Source organism: Ambystoma mexicanum, chromosome 7q (assembly GCF_040938575.1).
Source record: "Ambystoma mexicanum isolate Mex_15411 chromosome 7q, UKY_AmexF1_1, whole genome shotgun sequence".
NCBI classification, from domain to species: Eukaryota; Metazoa; Chordata; class Amphibia; order Caudata; family Ambystomatidae; genus Ambystoma; species Ambystoma mexicanum.
In genome coordinates this window covers 640,766,504-640,781,042 of record NC_090941.1, presented here as the reverse complement: position 1 = coordinate 640,781,042, position 14,539 = coordinate 640,766,504, and the positions used below count along the sequence as shown (strand labels likewise).

At 44.2% G+C, this 14,539-nt stretch overlaps 1 protein-coding gene across 1 annotated transcript in view; it reads left to right on the top strand.

The window, feature by feature from the left end:
• The window catches only part of B3GLCT (beta 3-glucosyltransferase), a 1,424,518-nt gene that overhangs the window by 795,846 nt on the left and 614,133 nt on the right, over positions 1–14,539 (top strand). The window lies entirely within an intron of this gene.

Sequence of the window (14,539 nt, the reverse complement as noted above, 5' to 3'; positions counted from 1 at the left end):
AGTATGCATGTTCTTCACCGAAGTCCTTTCAAAAGCAAGCATTGGCTAAACCAAAGGTTTTCCCTTTTGTATAGGTAGTCGGCATTTGCCAGGCACTGCTATCATATGTCCAGGTACTCGCACCATTTTGCAGCTGTTACCATGAATGCGCAGTTGTAGCATTACGATAGTGCTTGACAAATGCCCATCCCAGCACTACACAAAAGCCAATGCTCATCTTATATTCTCAAGTACTTTTATATGTAAATGTAGAATTTGGACAAACCGTAAACAATAATTAGCTCAACGACAGGTGTGATAGCTCCAAGACGGCCGCGATCTCACCTTACCACCCTGTGCTACCTCCTTGTAGAACTGCATACCCATTGCAAGAAACGCATACGGTTCATGGACCACTGTGAAAGTATACATATAGGTGTAATTCACATCCATATACCCCAGGTAAGCCCACGTGCCAACTCTCAGGCCAGTACAGATAATCTACCTGCATGCACCTTCTGCAACCCTCCATGTGCTATTCCGAAAACGTCCACTGCTATCGCCTTTACAACGGTCCAGCCCAAATACTTTGCAACTGACCCTTCCTATTCTGGACTATGACTTCAGTGCCCAACTTCCATACGACTACTAACAATTTCGTGCGGAAGCTATCCCCTTGAAGGCTTAATGGTCTAATGGTGTAGCCTCTCAAATCCCGTTGATTAGTACCATGTATGTTACATGCCGCATTTAGCCCAGCAATGCGACTGAGCTTGTGTGGAAGTTAGGTTCTAAGTTACTGATATACTGGTTTACCTAGCTCTTCAAATTCCATTCTATTTGTGGCACACCTACTCCAATATTTTGTATGAGCCCATGCCACTTTCAGCCTCCCCTCTGATTATGACTAAGAGTCCTATTAGCCCACCACCACACATGTATGCACATTGCGCAGTGATATGCTTTATTAGGCTAAAAGCAATGTAAGAGCAGTCCTCGGCAACTCAGTACGTGCCATAACTAACCTCATATTGCTTACTGTCGCCTGCTATATGAATACCACCTTGCTAATCCCAAAGCGCAGCCTACTAGAGCAAAACAAGTGTTCACCTAAGTGCACAATACTATCCCTGCGCAGCCTCTAAGTTGTTGTCCCAAAGTCCAACTACCCGTACATCAGCGATAACCTTCCACCTCACCACACGGAGGCGACATGCCAGCCTCACAGGCTAAAACTCCCTCACATGCTCACCAAACCTTGATTATATAGGCACGGCCAAAGTACTCCCAAATTCCAACGCCATTCCTCCTACAGCATTCCTCCCCCAAATGCTGCATCTTAAAGATGACAATACTCTCCCCACTAACACCTCCATGAAATATCCCATTAACTCTACCCTTAATGTATCTCCAGGCCTAACCAAATTCAAGCATGTAAACAACGCTTCAGGAACCACAGTCTTTGCCACTTGGCAAAGAAACGAAAGATTACAAGTTAGGACAAAAAAGAACCTTATAATCAAAAAACTTAGCCTAGCCTCTCACTCAGGTGATGGCCAAATCCCACACTAGAACCACCACAACCAACCCAGTCGACTCGATCGATACAGCCCAGTCTTGTCTAAGACAAATAAACCAAAACCCTCCCGATCTGCAACCGGGCTGAAATCCACCAAGGACAAAGATGATCACATATACCCACCCACATTAAGGGAGCCCTCATCAACGCCAGATCCATCTCAGCTCACGCACTGGACATTTCCGACTCCATCACCAGTAATGATTTAGATTTCATCGCCATAACAGAAACCTGGCTGCACCCTGCAGCAGGCCCCGCTTTGGTCCTTGCCATACCCGAGGGTTACTCCATCCTCAAAAAGGATAGAGCTGCTGTGAAAGGAGACGGCATACCCTATATATCAAAAACCAACCTTAACATTCGAGAAATATCTAATGTTCCCTTTCCCTCAGGAGAACTTTTGTCTCCCAAAATCACCATCTCAGCAACTGCCTCCCTAACACTACACCTCTACAGACCTCCAGGCCCCACCTCCTCCTTTGACGATGACATAACTTCCCTACTGGCCAATGACCTTAAACCAACATCTAAAGTCTTCATCCTTGGAGACTTCAATCTAGGACTTAAGGACAGTTCCAACACCAAAGCCACAACTTTAGCTAAACTATGGAAACTCAAGGCTTTACCTTGCGCTTCACTGGCCCAAACCACACGAAAGGTTGCACGTTTGGCTGGATCGCTGCCCACAATTGCACCACACATCTCTTACAATAACCCATGCCCCTGGTCAGACCAGAACACAATATACTATTCTCAATCCACACAAACATTCATTCCTGCAACCCCACACCTATTGTACCTGCAGCCCGAACTCGCAACCATCGTAACATCACGCCTGACAACATGCTACCATTGCTCACACCATTCGCCACACACACTGGCTTCATTGCCGATCCTTCCTCCCTGGTACCCACCTATAACCAAACTATGGAGGCAGCTATAGACACAGTGACACCTATGGGCAACTGCAAAGCCTAACCTAAATCACACATTAACCATTGTTTCACCTCATAACTTAAAAACATACGAAACTAAAAAAAAGGAATGTAGAAAGCAATTGGAAAAAAAACCTCAGTCATTAATATACAAGAATTTGCCACACTAGCCTCCGAATATAGAGAAGGAACCCACGGAGCAAAGAGCAATGCATACAACCTGCGAATAGAGAATGCCAATTTCGTTTTGAACGAGCTCTTATCAGTTCTGAGAGAATTAGAATCACCCTCTCAGCCCCCAGACCTCTGCATGAAGGATCAGGCCTGGTGTGAGAAAATACAAAAGGCTCTTATGGACAAAATCTCCTCCCTCCAACTTAAAATTAATTTAAAAAAAAGGAAACTCACCACCACTGACCAAACCACGGCAGAAATTACCACACCAAAATTATTCCCCAAGTTTGAATTCTCTCCCATTTCTATAGGGGAGACTACTAAGATCATAAACCATTGCGGTGTCAAGGCAAACTCTGTCCTGCTACGCCTTGAAGCTCTGTGCCCACTTGCATGAGCAATATGCACCTCTGACTCCCTTTTCCGGAAGCACAGCGCTGCTAAAATGTCCGGCCCTTGATACTGTGGGATGGGACCAGTGTTCTGTGCCTGCTGTCACCTTAGCGATACATCGCAGACTCCCTGCTCACTCTGTTAGGCAGAAACCTGTGCAGTTCACTCCGGGACCACTGCAAAAGATTTAAGACTACAGGTGTTTGGCAGTAAACCCACTTGGTAGTATTCTGTACCACACAGATTCACTTAGTAGCTGTGGCTGACCCTCAAGAAGGGTTAGGCAGTATACAGAGTATTCACAATAGGTCAAAAGAACACAGTAGAACAAGTAAACACTGACCAGGGCTTGGTGTAAAAGAGATATAATTATTTATTTAAAACCACATCTAGAAAAACACACAGGCACTTAATAGTAAGCAATTCAAAAACACGGTCACTAAAAGATATACACTCCCTTAGAACCTTAGAAGAATATTAGACAAGTCTTAAGAAGCCCCACTTATTTTCAGACAGCGGTGAGCGCTTAACGCAGATGGCACTCTAATAATTCGTTTTAAAAGAGAGAGAAAAGCAGAGAATAAATTGAAACAGGTCCCAACACTTTTACAAGGACACAACAAGAGAGGAAGGCAAACTAAAACCGTGAAGTTAGAGTTCAGTAGGCTGGTTCCACTTTAAGATGATCAAACGAAATATGTCCAAGGTCCCACGGTTGCAGTGCACAAGTCTTGAAAAGGTTCAAAAAGAGTTGGACCAAAGAAAGGGACCAGTTAGAAGGTCAAGGCGGCCAGCCCAGTCCAGAAGGTTAAGGGGTTATTATTACCTTGTAGCAATCTTTAGAAAGGGAGGCCTGGCGGACACAGTACCTTAAAGTGGTGAGAATACTCCAGCAGGGGCAGTTGTTCCTGGCAGCTGATGCAAGTCGGTGCTTCGTCCGGGGGAAGAGAGGATCTCGTCGGGGAGGAAGACAGGAGTCCGTTGCACTGCCAGGGAAGAAACCAGCCGCGGAGTTTCTCAGGTAAAAGGAACGGCCCTTTGAGTCGTGGTCCAGTGGTAAGTGGCTCTCCGGTTGCCGGGGTGCTTGGCACGGGCAATTCGACCACAAGCCGGTCTGGGGTGCGAAGAGAAGGTAAACTGGTTGTGCCCACCAGTCAGGGGAAGAAGCCTCTCCAGCCGGGAGATCTTCTCTGTCGTCGGGAAGTGGTGAGTCGGTTCTGCAGGGCTCCACCGGTGGTGTCGTCGTGGTAGGTCGGCTCAGCTTCTCCCTCGTCGGATTCTCAGGTCCTGTGGTGACTTCTGAAGTTCCAGTCCCCAAAGCCCTGCTTTTATGCAGCACACCCCCATTCACTCAGCCTAGCTGTCAATCAAACATGCTAAGTGGTGAGCCGGCCGGCTCACCACTTGGGCCAATCACACAAGAGTGCAACTTGAGTTACCAAGGTAACTCAGTCCAGGGTGCCTAAACCCCCTCCTACACCCCCTGTGGTACCCAGACAGAGTGGCACCACTTTTCGAGGCTTCTGTGGAGAAGCCCGCCAAAAGTGGAACAAAGGGCTCGACTTGGGTTGGAGTCACAGAAGAGAACACAAACGCCATTTTAGAATCGAGTCCTGGCAAAAAATAACAACCGGCGGATTAATATTAAATAAATTAACCGGCGGTATGTTCAAGGATATGAGAATTAAATAATTAAAGTTGGTAGCCTCGAACAATGGGAAAATCCCATAGGGATATATTCGCGGTCGAATATAAAAAGTAGTATCCACTGTCGCCAGCCAAAACTCGATCAGGGGGGACGGAGACGTGCTCCCCTGACTAACAGACCCCGGGGCAATCGAATTGCCCCGACCATTACGTCCACAATATGATGGTTTGTACTGGTTTCTGTTAATAATTTGGGACTAGTAAAGCCAATGGTGACTTTACATGCCTTGGGAGACAGTAGTCAGTCCCAGGGTATGGAGTCTATGGTGGGGTGTCACTATGACACCCCTGTGTCACTGCACGGAGGGTGCTGTGTAACACACATAGTAAAAACACATGAGACCCTATGGAGTAAAGGACCCCATAGCCCATAAAACACATTAACAGTCAAAGGAACACCATAAATCATGTCCAAGAGTGGGAGAAAAAAAAGTCTCACTCTTGGCAGGAGAAAAAAAACAAACTCCAGAAATCCAGCAAAGGTGCTGGGGGACTCACTAGGTTAGGAAATTCAGCCTAAAGAGAGAATTCTCCCTAACACTCTCGCCTGGGCCGCCCGGCCCCCAGGAGGAAGATGGAGGCTTCATGGAGGGCTGCATGTTTGCCGTTCCACACACTGCGAGGCGCCCCAATGGACCCGGAAGGAATCTGAGGCCCCCGCAAACGAATCTGGACCGCTACCAAACTGCTAGGACATAGCAAAACTGGATGGACTGGCTCTCCAGTCACTCCCACTCCCCACTGCAAACAGAGCATTTCTTTGCTGGGCACGTGGTGGCTCTGCACCACCCTCACGCCAAATGCGACAACACAAATTGGCTGAGATGTATTTTTTTTCATTATTTTTTTTTTTATTTGATTTAGTTGAAGAATCACCTTTTCAAATACAGATTATTCATTTCATCACAAATTATACAGATTAAAACATAGGATCATAAAATGTTAAGAGGAAAATTTCATTTTTTAACAATTATTAAAAACAAAATTAATTACATTCTTCAAATCATGATTGATAAACATCTAATACAACATATTAGCAGGCTAGATACATTTCATATTTTCCATCTTAATCTGGAATTTAACCAAATCAAAATGATGACTTCTTCACAGTGTGTGTTCTGCTGGTAAAACACATGTTCGAAATTGGACCATAGCTTTCATGACAACAATTCTCTCTGTAGAGAACAGCAGATGCCAAATCTTAAAATCACCTGCATCATTGTATAAGAATAAAGGATTTTTAAAATATAACATTCTTTGTACATCAGATTTGGACATGATACCAATATATGCTGCATTGTCTCTTTTTCAGTAATCACTTTACAAAAGCGGCAATAACTCAAAGATGGTGATATAGCCTTCTGTCGGGCTAAAATTTCCCTTGTAGGCCAAAGTTTTAGGCGAAAACGTAAAAATGTATGCCTTAGATCTGTAGAAGGACACTTTACTAAATAGGGGGCCATACGCCGCAACCTTTTATAACCAAATTGATCATTATCAAAATCCTTATTTCATACAATTCGATCTGTTTTTTTATCCAGACCCATTGATATAGTTTCACCTTAGCACGGGATGGATTTTCCAGCAATAAGGTTATGGTAACATCAGCTTCAGTCATGGCATCTATTGCACACTTACGCCATTCCAAGGGAAAACGATTCGAGGATGATATAAACTGTTGAGCTTCACACTCAAAAGGTTATTGGCTTCTGTTCCCTGTAAACATTTACGAAATAAACTACACATTCGCCAGAGCAAGCGAGCTGCTAATGAAACCAAACCCAGCTCATAATGAAGGATCGGCAAAGGCGTGCTGTTTGGTAATTTTAAAATTGTTTTCCAGAAACGTGCCTCTAAGGTGTTCCACATTTTTATTTGTAAGTTTATCATGGTTTCTGCTCCATACAATAGCACAGGAATGACTTTCTGTTCGTAGAACAGCAGCACATGTTTATAGGTGAATTTACCATATTTAAAAACTAAAATCTTTACTTGTGAGATTAACACATTCATTTTATTTTCAAGAGTTGTTAAATATGTCATGTTCATTATTTTGTTGTGCACAATTAAACCAAGATATTTATATTCCGCTACAGTTTTAAGAACTGCATTTTGTAAAGTCCATACATGATTGCTTTGCTTCCGTTTTCTTGAGTTTTTACATACTAAATCCTGTGATTTTTCAAGATTGACTGTTAGATTATTTACTTGAACAAAATCAGCCAATCCATTCAACAAGTTTTGTAGGCCTTTCAGAGTTTGTGATATGAGTATCAAATCTTCCGCGTAGAGCATCCAAGCTATACACTGATTTCCCAATTTAGGAGGATCTGATATAACATTGAGAAAGGAAACCCCCATATCAAGTATGAACAGATTAAATAATATTGAGGCCAATATGCAGCCTTGTTTAAGGCCATGTAAGGTGTTGAGTGCTGACGATAGTAGTCCTTCATAGGTCAATCTTACTTGCATGGTAGTGTCAGTATAGAGTTGTTTAATTAGGGCCAGTAGAGAAAAGGGACAGCCATACGCCTCTAACTTGGCATATAGTAGATTCCTATCAACAGAATGAAAGGTTGTACGAAAGTCAATAAATGCAAGATATAAAGGTTGGTTACGAGTGGCACTTTGAGATTTTATCATATTGAGAGCAATCATATTAGGCGCTGCCCCATCCCAATGACAAATCATGATTGAAAGGGGTATCTCCAAGTTATTAGCTGATCAATTGTTTAGCTCTTTTAAGATGATGCGACCAAATATTTTTCCAGGGGCATATAACAATAATATTGGTCGATAACTAGCCGGATTTGCTCGGTCACCCTTTTTATAAACATGAATGGTAATCGAGCATTTCCAGGAATTAGGAATTTTTTGAGAGACTAATATGTTATCAAACATTATCATTAAGATGTCAGCCCACATTTTCTGGAAATTGTTCCATAGGGGTTGGACAATCTGTCTGGACCCAGAGCTCTCGATTGACTAATCTTATGTATGCAGTAGAGTATGTCATCACGATCATAGCTAAGAGCAAAATGAGTTTGCTCTAGTTGAATTTCCTGTACTGTAACAGGATCTGGTAGACTGTATATTTTTTGATAAGTCAATCCAGTCCTGTTCTTTGACTGGATTTGCTTGTATTGTCATCTGACTTCCAGCTGTTGCTTGGTTTATTAGAGCCCAGATTTGGGCAGAGTTTTTGTTAGACAGTTTCCTCAGCATATTTCTGCCATCTTGTTGACACAGCCTAGACTTCATGCCTTTGATCCAGTTTTTGTATTTTGTTTTGATCTGTATTAGGGTCCTGGCTCTGATATCAGATGATAATTTTAGAGCTTCACGTTTTTCATGTCTCACCTTAGTTTTCATTTTTTTGACTTCATGATTGAAAACGTGCAAATGTGGAGTTAGATTGAAATAACTGCATCAGTTCCGGATACACCACACTAGATTTTTGTACCTCATTTTTAGCATTGAAGGTCTCAGAAGCATAATGTGTTCTAAAAGCCTTCAATGTTGGCTCCGCTTGGTTAGTCTATTACGTGTAGTATTAACAGTTAATATGCCTAGGTGAGCTTTACGTGGGGTTGTCTATCCAGTTTTTATGTACCCAACAACAAGTTAACATATTATGATCACTTAGATCAGAATGTAATACTTGCAAAGACAATATTTGAGAGAACAAAACCAAATCTACATATAAGAAGTCGATAATGGCCGAACTGGACCCTCTATGCCAGGTCGCTTTTGGAGTGATGTCTGATGACGGGTATCCATTAAGCATGAACAGATTTCTGGATTTGATTAATTTGTTCCATTTTTGTAATCTTACACGTTCTAGAAATCGATCTGAATCAAAACATTGTAAATTTAGATCTCCTGCTAATATGATATGACAATGGCTGTTTTCTTGGGCTACTAAGTCCAGTACTTCAGTCATGGATTCCAGAAACCTATCATCACTCACCCCATCCGGATTCCAGTACATATTTATTACTGCATATACAGTTTGATTCTTTTGCACTTTGACCATTTGAATAAATGAATTGGGGGGATAACCAGTTTTCAGAGTTTAGATGTAAGCTCTGCTTGATGGCAATCAACAGACCAGAAGTGGGTCTCCCATATTTAGCTTTTTTTAGTTGGGACTAAAAAGATATCATAATTATTCCAAATGGGTGATGTCAGAAGCCAGGTTTCTTGTTATAAGTTGATGTCATATTTTACCAGTTTAGCTTCCTTATTATTGATCAAACGTTTGAATCCTCTCGAGTTCCAGCTAACTAGAGACCAAGCACAAGAATTCACAGAAACTAGCTAATTCTGGTTTTGAGTTGAACCACATTTACAATGAGTATTAGATACTATTTGACATTTCCCGGCCTCATTCAACAGAGCGGATACTTGACATTCCGACTGTGAAGGCCCCGCTAAGATATCAAAGCCCAGTTCGAATAGTTGAGACCGAGCAGCCCAAATGGTGTTAACTACCACTCTAGAGTTCAGCCATAAAATAACTGATGTTCTTTTCGGTAGGTCCACAAATTCAACCAATTCAATGACAATTGTCCCAATGTCATCCAGAGCTGGAATTTCACAAAAAATGGAAATACCGAGGAGCGGTTCAAACTATATTGGGTACATGGCAGCGGGCGACACATCAATGTGATTGAATTAATTGCGGGCCTTTTTGTTGGTTTGTTCACTGGTTTAGTGTTTTGCACCACTGTACTCAAAACCTGTTTAGGCTGTACATTGTGTGCGCCTGTCTCTTGTAGGATTTCAGATAAGGTTGTTTTGATTAGATGTTTAAGATCAAGATCTGGTATAGATTGTCCCACTAATGCTTTAAGGTGAGGCTCAACTTCTTCTTTAATTAGGGGTTGAGAGGAAACCTTCCCAGTTGAGAAGGAATTTCTTAAAATAGACTTGGGCTCCTGATTTAATTTAACCCCTTTGGATTCTTGAATATTTGCATTAGTATTCCGTTTCAAGATATCTGTGTCATGTGGGCAAAATCTTAGAGCTTTTTGTGCAGGAAGAGCAGCCATATAGGCATCCACAGCTTTCCTTCTTTCATTCCGATGGGAAACCAGGGTATCAATTTCATTACTTGTATGCAATGGATCAGTGGATGGGGATAAGCTGTTATCCGGTGTAACCGTTACCGCGGCCACCAACACATCCAATGGTTGATATGATTGAACCCTGTTTCCGTTATTTGTGGGGACCAGTTGCTTCTTTAAGGATGCTTGCAGCAAGTATTTTTTTGTAATTGCTTTAGAAGCAGTCTCGGCAGCAGGTTTTGGTTGCAATAGATTTGTAATAAATTGTTTCAATTGGGAAGAGGAGCTCGATATTTTTGATATTCTGTGTCTTTTTCTCCTGAACTACATTTTTCTTATTTGCTTAGTCTTTTCTATCCAAGGACTGGTCACTAGTCCCTGAAAACACAGCATAGTTTATTTTGGTTTTTGTAATTGGAAGGATTTGGCTCTCCTTCAATGTTCCTTTAGGGACTTGTGAAATCGATTCAACATTTCCACACTGTAGTTCAACAATCAGAGTTGATATAAAAGGTACTGTAGCAACATTTGTTGTTTATTCTTTCCACTATATCTTGTTGTAAAGGTAGTGGAGTATTTGTCAAATTTATAGCCTGTATATAGGCATTGTTAGTCCTAGGATTTATTAGCAACGGAGTGGAGGATGAACGAACACGTTTCAATTGACGCTCCGGGGAGATAAATGAGACGCCATTGATGGTGTTCTTTTGAATAGCCGTCCGCGACGGCATGCCCGACTTCAACGAGTTAATATTTCGCTTCATTTAAACGTGTTCCTGAGGCACACACACAGACAATACTAGCAGCGGTCAAGTGCCGAAAAGAGCAACAAGCGCGGCAAAGCGGCCAATCGGTACTTTCACGGTACTTGCTCAGGTGCGTGCGTGCGGTGCGTGCACTTTCCTGGCTTATATAGCCCCGCCTACAGAGATTAGGCAAAGGTGCCTCCTGGGCAAGGTAGTTCACGTGGTAGCAAAACAATGCAGCAGAGATGAAAAGGCAGGTCCAGAATAACGCGGTGAAGCAGTACTTTCACGGTACTTGCTCCGGTGGCTGAGATGTACCTTTTTGTCACCTGTGTGTGGAGAAGACTCGTGGAGGCAGTGATCACGCTCTGCTGCACCCCCCTCAGCAGCGCCTGCATCGGGATCCTGCTGCAACATCCCATCCTCATTGCCAGTGAAATAAGGAGAGTGTGCTCCTTATGGTAATTTATCATCACGCTTTGTCCATGGCCTGCCAAATGCTTAGGCTTCATAAAACAGCAGGAATGGGAATCATGAAAACAACGTACATAAGATGGAAAGATGTGAAACACTGGACTTCCCCCACGCCCATCAACCAGCCACTCTCACAACCACTGACCAACGGTCCCTATTAGAACCTAGATGACACCACGTTCCATGCTCTGACATCATACAAGTCAGACACATTACTACATAATGCCAATGAAGATGTCAAAACTAAATTTTGCAGAAAGTGGAAAGGAATTTAAATGTCTGTACTTCATATGTATACTTCTTGATAAAGCATAGGCCTTGAGAAGTCTTCTATTAAATCACAAAAAGGCATCACTTGTTTGCAAGCTATACAGGGTGCATTTATTTTCAATTTGCAAACACAACTCCCAAAAACCTGAATACACACTTAAACGTTTAGTTAAATTGCACCAAGCTGAATCAATTTGTCATCAAAGGTATTATTCACAAGTCTACCAAAAAAAAGTGTGCCATGTTTTTAAACCCACTCAATTCACTAAGAAAAGATTACAATGCATTATGAATACCATCATTATCCATTTCATACGCATATGTTATGTTATGTTATGTTATGTTATGTTATTTTGCACTTATATAGCGCCTTATATACCATTGGTATGGTCTGAAGGCGCTGGTAGGTTGAACGCCCTTGGGAACCGAAGTTCATGTCAGTAGAGGGAGGAGAGAGGGTTCAAAAGGTGCGAGTGCGCATCTGGTATGTGTGCAGCTGGTGCGAAATTTCTCTGTGGGAGCTGCTTCATAGCGGTAGGTGTGGTGGGTGAGAGGTTAGGAGTATGTGTTTGAATCTGGCAGGAATTATCCGGACCGAGAGTGGCAGCATAGGGCCTGAGGGGAACGCCTGGCTGGGGGTGCGAGACCAGCAGTGATTACATAGAGTGATGTGGAGTGAGCGGCGTCAGATGTTGATATGAGAACAGATATACCGAATGGTGTCATAGTATCTCTGTGTTCTAGTTGGGTGGTGGTGTAAGGAGAGAGTAAGCGTGGGGTGTGATATGAGGTATGTTCTTCTAGGTATAATATGGACGTCATGCAGTTAAGCATTCGTCCGTTCTGCACATTCGTCGGCCCTCCATACGTCCTCTCGCCACACACGTCCTCTCGCCACACACGTCCTCTCGCCACACACGTCCTCTCGCCACACACGTCCTCTCGCCACACACGTCCTCTCGCCACACACGTCTTCACCCTACATACGCCTTCACTCACTACATCCGGCCGCCCTCCACACCCGGCCGCCCTCTACACCAGGCCGTCCTGCTCACCCGGCCGCCCTCCACACCCGGCCGCCCTCCACACCCGGCCGCCCTCCACACCCGGCCGCCCTCCACACCCGGCCGCCCTCCACACCCGGCCGCCCTCCACACCCATGCGCCCGCAACACACATCCGCCCGCAACACACATCCGCCCGCAACACACATCCGCCCGCAACACTCTTCCGCTCTCCATGGTCATCCTCTCTATATGCTTGTTCGCTTGTATACTATTGTCAAGCCACGCGTTGACCTAGTCTATAAGTTTGTTGGTTCAGCAAAGTTAGTTTTATACGCCCTCATCAGTTCTACGTGCTCCTTAGTTCTGTTCGCTTCTCTGTATTTGCGTTCATATTAGCTTTTATATACTGCTATGTGCATTTCATCGGTTTCTCATTGATTTATTCGTAATATCTGCTTCCCTGAATTTGATATACTTTAGTCGTTTATTGATAGGTCGGAGAGGTGGTGCTAGTTTGGAAGCCGGTTGGTTTTAGGGGAAGAGCCAGGTTTTCAGTAGTTTGCGGAAGGACGTTAGGTCTTCAGTTAGGCGGATGTGGGGAGGGAGCGAGTTCCACAGGGTTGGAGCTTGGGCTGAGAATGATGTTCCGCCTATCCTGATTGAGTTTGTTTTAGGAATTGTTAGGAGGCCGGCTGAGCTTGATCTTAGGGTGCGAGAGGGAAGATATGGTATTAGTTTTTCTTGAAGATATTGAGGTCCAGTTTTATGTAGTGCTCTATGGGTGAGGCATAAGGTTTTGAAAGCCACCCTACGGGCTACTGGAAGCCAGTGCAGTGTCTTGAGGGCTGTGGATACGTGGTCTCTTGGACCTAGCGCAAGTAGCATTTTGGCCGCTGCGTTTTGCGCTCTTTGGAGTTTATTCAGCTGGTAAGCATGGATTCCGAGGTATAGGGGGTTTCCGTAGTCCAGTCTGGATATAACGATTGATTGGACGGCAGAGACTCTGTTTGGAAATGAGAGGTATGGAAAGATGCGCCTGAGGGTTTTAAGGTGGTAGTGGCAGGACTTTGAGACATTGTTGACTTGGCGCGAGAGTGTTAGGCCGGAGTCTAGGGTACATCCAAGATTTTTCACTGTGTTAGAGGGTGTCGGTGCGTTGCCCATGGCGGGTGGCCAGGGAAGCGGGTGCGGAAGAAGATCGGAGTTGCCGCACACCATGATTTCTGTTTTGGCTGGGTTTAGCAGGAGGTGGTTTTGGGTCATCCAGCAGTCAATGTTAAGAAGGCAGGCTGCTAGGTCGGGTCGGGAGTTGGGTTTCGAGTTCAGGAATTTTAAGATTAGTTGAGTGTCGTCAGCGTAGTTGTAACATATGATGTTGTGTGAGCGAATGATTGGCGGTAGGGTGATCAGGTAGAGATTGAATAGCAGGGCAGATAGACATGCTCCTTGAGGGACTCCGGTGTCGACAGGTCGAGCTTGGGAGGTAAAGCCGGGGAGTGTAGTTATTTGGTGCCTGTCTTTGAGGAAAGAGGCTATCCATTTAAGAGCGGTTCCACGGATTCCTAGGGAGTGGAGGCGGTCTAGGAGGATTGAGTGATTGATCGTGTCAAAGGCAGCGGATAGGTCAAGGAGGATTAGTGCTGCGCATCCTGCGGCGTCTGCTGTCCTTTTGAGGTCGTCCCAGATCGACGCTAGGGTGGTTTCGGTTCCGTGACGTGATCTGAAACCTGATTGAGCAGGGTCTAGGAGGTTATTGGCTTCGACAAAGGCATTTAGTTGGGAGTAGACGGTTCGGTCAATGAGTTTGGCAAGGAACCTGGTGTTTGAGATTGGGCGGTATTTTTTGACCTCGTGTGGGTCGAGCGAAGATTTTTTTATTAGAAGTTTGACGTATACTATTTTGTATCCCTCAGGAAATATACCGGAGGAAAGGGAGTTGTTTATGATAGATCTTGCGTGCTCCCCTGCGCAGGTGGAGGCAAAAATTCCTTTAAGAGTTTTCGCTGGGCAGGGGTCTAGGGGTGATCCAGATGGTTTGCGGGCAGATAGAAGTTTGAGAAATTGCTCTGGTGATAATGGACTAAAGGATTCGAGCGTTGGTTGCGTTGAGGTTGCAGGTGAGGATCTGGCCGGTGCGGGCGGCGGAGTGTCAATTGGTTGTAGGAGGGACAGTTTGGTGTTTAGAGTTTTAGTCCTTTCAATAG